Source organism: Rhipicephalus microplus, unplaced genomic scaffold, assembly GCF_043290135.1.
Source record: "Rhipicephalus microplus isolate Deutch F79 unplaced genomic scaffold, USDA_Rmic scaffold_842, whole genome shotgun sequence".
In the NCBI taxonomy this organism is placed as follows: Eukaryota; Metazoa; Arthropoda; class Arachnida; order Ixodida; family Ixodidae; genus Rhipicephalus; species Rhipicephalus microplus.
The window spans coordinates 20,001-29,017 of NW_027465396.1; the positions used below are offsets into that span (position 1 = coordinate 20,001).

The 9,017-nt window shown below is 60.2% G+C and overlaps 2 non-coding genes across 2 annotated transcripts; both read right to left on the reverse strand.

The window, feature by feature from the left end:
- Positions 1-739: 739 nt before the first annotated feature.
- On the reverse strand, positions 740-892 carry LOC142795753 (5.8S ribosomal RNA). Its single transcript, XR_012893282.1, has one exon. It is a non-coding gene; the product is annotated as a 5.8S ribosomal RNA (ribosomal RNA).
- A 1,719-nt stretch (positions 893-2,611) lies between these two features.
- LOC142795755 (small subunit ribosomal RNA) lies at positions 2,612-4,426 on the reverse strand. The gene has a single exon (XR_012893284.1). It is a non-coding gene; the product is annotated as a small subunit ribosomal RNA (ribosomal RNA).
- Between the last annotated feature and the right edge of the window lie 4,591 nt (positions 4,427-9,017).

The window sequence follows — 9,017 nt, forward strand, 5'->3', positions numbered from 1 at the left end:
GGAGTGGCCCAGTTTTTTGAACGGGACGGGAACTGCGAAGCACTTAGACCGACGGCGGACTACGACGAGAACGCCTTAAGCTTCGCCAACGTTTCGCCAACTCGTGCGGGAGACTTTTTCCGCTTCGCGGCAAGTCGTCGCGCCGTGCTCTCCGCATCAACCGCGTACGCAGCGAACCGCAAACGTCGGGCGCAGCCTCCTCACCTCCCTGCGCTTTGCGCGCGAACGTTCCCTGTTCGCGCGGCAAAGCCTGGAGGAGGCACGGCCCCGCAGCGTGTTCGAGCGCCCGGTCTACGGGACACCCTGCTTACTTCGAGGGCAACAAGCGCAACGCAAGGCTGCGATCTCGCGCACTTTGCGCACGGCTGGAGAAGCTTTGCTGGCCGGCTTTCGCTCCTCGTGTTTACCGTGCGTTAAAGTTGCGCGTCCGTGGCTCTCGCAGCTCTTGCGCGCCCGGTCGCAGAGAGGAGTACGCAACCTCGACCGCACTTTCCCTGCAGGCTTCCTTCCGACTCGAAGTCCTGCGGCGGTCTCAACGAGGTGCCACATCCTCAATGCAGTCGGTCGCCCCCGTTTCGGTTGGGCTCTGGCACGACGGTCGCCACCGTCTCGCCCTTGAGTGGCCGCTGTTGGCGCTCGCTGTGAGGTGTTCAGCGTGCTGTCCGTGTTGCCGACGCGGTCAAAACGAGTCGACGGCTCACGTTCCCTTGTGCGCCGAAGGCTCTCTTGATATGTGATCCGACCCTCAGACAGACGAAGCCAAGGGAAGACCCAAGGCCGCAATGTGCGTTCAAAGAATCAGTGCTCAGTGTGTCCTGCAATTCACACCAAGTCTCGCAGCTGGCTGCGTTCTTCATCGACCCGAGAACCGAGTGATCCACCGCTTAGAGTCGTGAAAAAGTGTTTGTTCAATTCCGTACAGTCAAAACCAAACGTTTCTGGCACTCGGCCAAACAGTGGCCAAGAAGGGCGCTTTTCAGCGCACGCTTGGACTCCAAAACTCTGCCGCGCCTTTTTCGGCTGCCGCAAATCGAGCAAACGGTGTGTTTCGGACGGCGTTTCGCTTTCGCTACTTGCGAGTGCTTTCGTGGTCCACCCCTCTATAAATACTCGGGAGGCGTCGAAGCCGGTTCTCCAAGCCGGACCCGTAGGTATCGTTGTGTGCTCGCTCTCATTGGCCCGCCTAACCAGAAAATGCCTGCGGTACACCCATTTGGATAAGAGTGCACGCAGATGCGGGCCTCGACGGCTACACATTTCCTCGGGCGGCCGCCTCCCGGCCTCCGTGGAGCGCGGGATGCACGGTCCCATCGACAAGCCTCTCCCGTTTTTACCGTGGCGTCGCGGTTCACCACGGCAGGCGGGTCGGTCTCCTCCGCATAAAAAGGGGGACCCCCGCTTTTTGTTCCACGAAATCGCACAAGCTTTTTTCGCATCCACGGTTTGCCACCGCACACCAAAATGCCGATCCGGCTGCCTACTTTAGCCAACAGGTGGAGCCAGGCGCGCCGTACTTGCGCGGCACTTCCCACGTCCACCGAAGTCGGTGCCAAGGACCACTTTCGGCGCCGGAGCCGCGTACGAGCCTACTCGAGGCGGAAGAACGAAGCCAGCAAGGGCCTGGCCGCAAGTGCGTTCAATTGTCGGGACGTCCAAGTCCCTCGTTCTTCCGTGCTTCCTCTTTCGGCAAGTCGTTGCGGCACCTTCCCAAAGCGCGCAGACCCGCTAATCGCGACGAGCGCGACGTGGCCGTGCCGCCTTTCCCTCGGCAGCAAGCAAAACGCCTGGCAACGTCGACGCTCCCCTAACCGCGATCTCGCACCGTGTTTCGTGTGGCGAATTCAAAAGCCGGCCGGCGCTGCTGCAACCATTACGGTCGGTACGCATACGCCGCGGAGGGCGGGACGGTCATCGGAGCGTGCGGTTCCTCCATCGAGTACTGCGCACCTCGGCCGTCGCATCGCCGTGCCATGACCGGCCGCGCGTCAACGCGAACCGGTGCCAGCGAGATCCCTCGCCTGCAAGAACCGACCGGCAGCCTCCGTCACCCGAGGACGCGGAGGCGCTTGCCGCGGACGGCGGGACGGTATGCACTGGTGCACAGCGGACCCGTCACATCGCCAGTTCCTTGACCGACCGCCGACGCTTGTGCCGTTCCTCTCGTACTTGGCAGTCGCCGCGCGATTGTCGGGTCTCGTTCTTGCACGCTCGAACGGTCGGGAGGGCACTCGGCTGGCGTTTCGGGAACGCGCAGCCTCGCCTTCTACCGACGTAACCACGACTCGCCGTTCGCGCTCCGCCGCTCCTGTTTACAGTACTAGGCGGTCCCGCAGCGGTCGGGTCGCGCATTTCGAGCGCTTCGAGCCACGGTGCAGTGGCGGGTCGAAAGCCGACCTATGAGTGCGTTGCGCCGTTTGTACCCGCGTCCGCCACCTGGCCGACCGTCCAAGGTCGCGGTGTTGGCGTCCGCTGGGCGCAACAATTTGTCACGGGGTGCCGCTCCACATTCAGGCAGCCCCGTGGGGAAAAGCCGACCCCGCGTCCAAACGGGGTCAGCGGCAGAAAGTGTCGGGCGCAGACGCAGCTGAGGCGCTCACCCTTCACAATCCGTTAATGATCCTTCCGCAGGTTCACCTACGGAAACCTTGTTACGACTTTTACTTCCTCTAAATGATCAAGTTTGGTCATCTTTCCAACAGACCGGCGCAACCGAAAGGCCGCGCCGGACATCGGTCCGAAGACCTCACTAAATCATTCAATCGGTAGTAGCGACGGGCGGTGTGTACAAAGGGCAGGGACGTAATCAACGCGAGCTTATGACTCGCGCTTACTGGGAATTCCTCGTTCAAGGGGAACAATTGCAAGCCCCTATCCCAATCACGAAAGAAGTTCCACGGGTTACCCAGTCTTTTCAGACAGGGATAAAGACACGCTGCTTCCTTCAGTGTAGCGCGCGTGCGGCCCCGGACATCTAAGGGCATCACAGACCTGTTATTGCTCTGTTTCGTGCGGCTAGGAGCCGCTTGTCCCTCTAAGAAGGTTGTAAGGTGCTGGGAACCCCGCACCTATTTAATAGGCTAGAGTCTCGTTCGTTATCGGAATTAACCAGACAAATCGCTCCACCAACTAAGAACGGCCATGCACCACCATCCACCGAATCAAGAAAGAGCTCTCAATCTGTCAATCCTCCCAGTGTCCGGGCCGGGTAAGTTTTCCCGTGTTGAGTCAAATTAAGCCGCAGGCTCCACTCCTGGTGGTGCCCTTCCGTCAATTCCTTTAAGTTTCAGCTTTGCAACCATACTTCCCCCGGAACCCAAATACTTTGGTTTCCCGGAAGCTGCCCGCCGAGTCATTTGAGTAACTCAGGCGGATCGCTGGTTGGCATCGTTTATGGTCAGAACTAGGGCGGTATCTGATCGCCTTCGAACCTCTGACTTTCGTTCTTGATCAATGAAAACATTCTTGGCAAATGCTTTCGCAGTAGTTCGTCTTGCGACGGTCCAAGAATTTCACCTCTAGCGCCGCAATACGAATGCCCCCGTCCGTCCCTCTTAATCATTACCTCGTATTCCAAAAACCAACAGAACAGAAACGAGGTCTTGTTCTATTATTCCATGCAAGTTTATTCAGGCGACTCGCCTGCGTTGAGCACTCTAATTTTTTCAAAGTAAAAGCACCGGCCATCTCGAGGCACACAATGAAGTGCACCAAGAAAGAACCGGCATGATGTTCAGTCCGAGCCGTCGCATCGGGTAGATGCACTACTCGTCTGGAACTGAGATCCAACTACGAGCTTTTTAACCGCAGCAGCTTTAGTATACGCTATTGGAGCTGGAATTACCGCGGCTGCTGGCACCAGACTTGCCCTCCAATTGATCCTCGTTAAAGGATTTAGAGTGTACTCATTTCAATTACGGGGCCTCAAAAGAGTCCCGTATTGTTATTTTTCGTCACTACCTCCCCGTGCCGGGAGTGGGTAATTTGCGCGCCTGCTGCCTTCCTTGGATGTGGTAGCCGTTTCTCAGGCTCCCTCTCCGGAATCGAACCCTGATTCTCCGTTACCCGTAACAACCATGGTAAGCAAGTAACCTACCATCGAAAGTTGATAAGGCAGACACTTGAAAGAAACGTCGCCGGCTCGTGGCCATGCGATCAGCACAAAGTTATCCAGAGTCACCACACAATACGGGCCGAAACCCGATCGATCTTGGTCTAATAAAAGCACCCGTTACCCAAAGGGCTCCAGGCTCACTGCATGTATTAGCTCTAGAATTGCCACAGTTATCCAAGTAGGAAGAAACGATCTAAGGAACCATAACTGATTTAATGAGCCATTCGCGGTTTCGCCTTATTTCGGCATGTACTTAGACATGCATGGCTTAATCTTTGAGACAAGCATATGATTACTGGCAGGATCAACCAGGTAATCGTTCGACTGCGCGTCCGTCCTCGCCTTCGGCGGGCCGGACGCAGTCTGTGTGCGGCGGAGGCCACCTTCAGGCGCCCCAACACGCTTATTTTGCACTCCGAGATGACGGCGTTCGAGCTCGCTACGGCACAACCTTCCCGAAAGACGAGTGGGAGCCGTGCGGCAAGAAGCACGTTCATGCTCGCTCTTTTTCGTTGCATCGACTCGGTCGCGCCGTGCGGGTTGCCCAAGCCCGCTGCACTGTCGGTGGACCGGCCGGAACTAGCAACGGAGCCGAGACTGCAAAGCCGCCAGACGACGGGTCACGCCCGCGTCTTCGGCGCTTTCGCATCTGAATCGCCCGAGGACGACACGGAACACACCTCGATATCGTGGTAAAACGGCACCGTCCGACAACCAGCCCCTAACGCATCAAGCGGATGAGGCTGCAGACGACTGCCGTGGATTCCCCTGGAGCAGACCCGAGGACACGCTTGACGAGGCCGAAGCCCGCCGCATATCAGACACCCGGTCGCTTTCGCGTACGCCGCTCACGAGAACCCCCACATAATAGCAGCGATAAGTACCCAGACCTCCTTGGGCACTAATACGAGCGTACTCGAGAAAATTTCACCGCGGGTGTGCCCCGAAACGTGTGGCACGTTGAGCGTGCCACAAGTCTACGTCGCTCTCAAACCCGCCGAGGTCGTAGAATTTGCGACCCTACTCACGAAATTCCCACCGAGGATACGGCCGCAAACGTACCGCACCTTGGGTAGGCCACGAGTTTGTGCAACACTACGCTGACGGCACAGCACCGAGGTCGTGCGCGCACGCACGGGAAAATTCCGCCGCGGTTTCTGCCGAAAACGTGAGGCACCACGACTCTCCGCAAGTTCGCGTCGACTGCGAAAGACCGAAGTCGTGAACGACGTGTCCGCTACTCGCCGCCGACACGCTGGACACCAAACGTACAACGACTCGACGGCGTCGTAGAGGCCCACGACGCGGTTTTCCTTAACGACGTCTCGGCGTGGCACCGACAGGTTAGAACGGCCGACCAACGTTCCCTGTCCGCCGTTCGGCTCAGTCGAAGGGCTCGGCGACTTCGGCAACGCTGCGAAGCCGCACGGTGACGCACGCCATGTCCCCATTTTTTTTTTTTTTTCTTTCTGCGTCTGCCGGGGTGCCCCTATAATAGCAGCGATAAGCACCCAGACCGCCGTGGGTCGCTCGCCCCGGCTGACGTGGTTTTTCGTACTCCTGCGGCGGTCGCCGTCAAGCACGTCCAAATACGCTACTTTCGTGGGCGCATTCACGCTCTTTCGCTTCGCCGGAGTGCCAGCACTCACTCTGCCAAAAACGGCGAACATCCGAGCGGCGGTTCCCACTTTTGCGTCGGCGTCGCAAACCCCGCCCCGGCAGACGAGGTTTGCCGTACTCGTGCGACGGTGGCCGGCGGGCACGTCGAAAGACGCCGATATCGTGCGCGAATTGGCGCACCTTGGCTTCACCGGAGTGCCGCCACTGACTCCTCCAAAAACGGCGAAGATCCGAGCGGCGCTTCCCACTTTCGCATCGGCGTCCCGAACTCCGCCCCGGCTGACGCGGTTTACCGTACTCGTGCGACGGTCGCCGGCGAGCACGTGGAAAGACGCCGATATCGTGCCCGAATCGGCTCCGTTCGGCTTCGCCGGAGTGCCAGCACTGGCTCGGCGAAAGACGACGAACATCCGAGCGACGGTTCTCACTATTGCGTACGCGTCGCAAACCCCGCCCCGGCAGACGCACTTTGCCGTACTCGTGCGACGGTCGCCGGCGAGCACGTAGAAAGACGCCGATATCGTGCCGGAATCGGCCCCGTTTGGCTTCGCCGGAGTGCCAGCACTCACTCGGCCACAAACGGCGAACATCCGAGCGGCGGTTCCCACTTAGCCGTCGGCGTCCCCGAACTCCGCCCCGGCAGACGCGGTTGCCGAGCTCGTGCGACTAGCGACCGCGAAGCCGTCTCGCGACGCCGCTTTCGTGCGCGGCTCCCACTGCGACCTGGGTCACCCGAGGTCGACGAGCAAGAAAGAATGTCGAAAAAAAATTTTTTTTTTTTTTGCGTCTGCCGGGGTGCCCCTATAATAGCAGCGATAAGCACCCAGACCGCCATGGGTCGCTCGCCCCGGCTGACGTGGTTTTTCGTTTTCCTGCGGTGGTCGTCGTCAAGCACGTCCAAACACGCCACTTTCGTGGGCGCATTCGCGCTCTTTCGCTTCGCCGGAGTGCCAGCACTCACTCTGCCAAAAACGGCGAACATCCTAGTGGCGGTTCCCACTTTTGCGTCGGCGTCGCCAACCCCGCCCGGCATACGCGGTTTGCCGTACTCGTGCGGCGGTGGCCGGCGGGCACGTCGAAAGACACCGATATCGTGCGCGAGTCGATGCTTCTTGGTCTCGCAGGAGGGCCGCCACTCACTCCTGCAAAAACGGCGAAGATCCGAGCGGCGCTTCCCACTTTTTCGTCGGCATCGCAAACCTCGCCCCGGCAGACGCGCTTTGCCGTACTCGTGCGACGGTCGCCGGCGAGCACGTCGAAATACGCCGATATCGTGCCCGAATCGGCCCCGTTTCGCTTCGCCGGAGTGCCAGCACTCACTCGGCCAAAAACGGCGAACATCCGAGCAGCGGTACCCACTTAGCCGTCGGCATCCCGAACTCCGCGCCGGCTGACGCGGTTGCCGAGCTCGTGCGACTAGCGACCGCGAACGCGTCTCGCGACGCCGCTTTCGTGCGCGGCTCCCATTGCGACCTGGGTTACCCGAGCTCGACCAGCAAAAAAGAAGGTCGAAAAAAAATTTTTTTTTTCTGCGTCTGCCGGGGTGCCCCTATAATAGCAGCGATAAGCACCCAGACCGCCGTGGGTCGCTCGCCCCGGCTGACGTGGTTTTTCGTACTCCTGCAGCGGTCGCCGTCAAGCACGTCCAAATACGCCACTTTCGTGGGCGCTTTCGCGCTCTTTCGCGTCGCCGGTGTGCCAGCACTCACTCTGCCAAAAACGGCGAACATCCTAGTGGCGGTTCCCACTTTTGCGTCGGCGTCGCCAACCCCGCCCCGGCATACGCGGTTTGCCGTACTCGTGCGGCGGTGGCCGGCGGGCACGTCGAAAGACACCGATATCGTGCGCGAGTCGATGCTTCTTGGTCTCGCAGGAGGGCCGCCACTCACTCCTGCAAAAACGGCGAAGATCCGAGCGGCGCTTCCCACTTTTTCGTCGGCATCGCAAACCTCGCCCCGGCAGACGCGCTTTGCCGTACTCGTGCGACGGTCGCCGGCGAGCACGTCGAAATACGCCGATATCGTGCCCGAATCGGCCCCGTTTCGCTTCGCCGGAGTGCCAGCACTCACTCGGCCAAAAACGGCGAACATCCGAGCAGCGGTACCCACTTAGCCGTCGGCATCCCGAACTCCGCGCCGGCTGACGCGGTTGCCGAGCTCGTGCGACTAGCGACCGCGAACGCGTCTCGCGACGCCGCTTTCGTGCGCGGCTCCCATTGCGACCTGGGTTACCCGAGCTCGACCAGCAAAAAAGAAGGTCGAAAAAAAATTTTTTTTTTCTGCGTCTGCCGGGGTGCCCCTATAATAGCAGCGATAAGCACCCAGACCGCCGTGGGTCGCTCGCCCCGGCTGACGTGGTTTTTCGTACTCCTGCAGCGGTCGCCGTCAAGCACGTCCAAATACGCCACTTTCGTGGGCGCTTTCGCGCTCTTTCGCGTCGCCGGTGTGCCAGCACTCACTCTGCCAAAAACGGCCAACATCCGAGCGGCGGTTCCCACTTTTGCGTCGGCGTCGTAAACCCCGCCCCGGCAGACGCGGTTTGCCCTACTCGTTCGACGGTCGCCGGCGAGCGCGTCGAAAGACGCCGATATCGTGCGCTAATTGGCGCTCCTTGGCTTCTCCGGAGTGCCGCCACTCACTCCTCCAAAAACGGCGAAGATCCGAGCGGCGTTCTCCACTTTCGCATCGGCGTCCCGAACTCCGCCCGGGCTGACGCGGTTTACCGTACTCGTGCGACGGTCGCCGCCGGGCACGTCGAAAGACGCCGATATCGTGCCGTAATCGGCCCCGTTTGGCTTCGCCCGAGTGCCAGCACTCACTCGGCCAAAAACGGCGAACATCCGAGCAGCGTTTCCCACTTTCGCATCGGCGTCCCGAAGCCCGCCCCGGCAGACGCGGTTTGCCCTACTCGAGCGACGGTCGCCGGCGATCACGTCGAAAGGCGCCGAATTCGTGCACGAATCGATGCTTCTTGGTCTCGCAGGAGGGCCGCCACTCACTCCTGCAAAAACGGCGAAGATCCGAGTTGCGCTTCCCACTTTTTCGTCGGCGTCCCGAACTACGCCCCGGCTGACGCGGTTTACCGTACTCGTGCGACGGTCGCCGGCGGGCACTTCAAAATACGCCGATTTCGTGGGCGCATTCACGCTGTTTCGCTTCCCCGGAGTGCCAACACTCACTCTGCCGAAAGCGGCGATCATCCGAGCGGCGGTTCCCACTTTTGCGTCGGCTTCGCAAACGGCGCCCCGGCAGACGCGCTCGTGCGACGTACTCGTGCGACGGTCGCC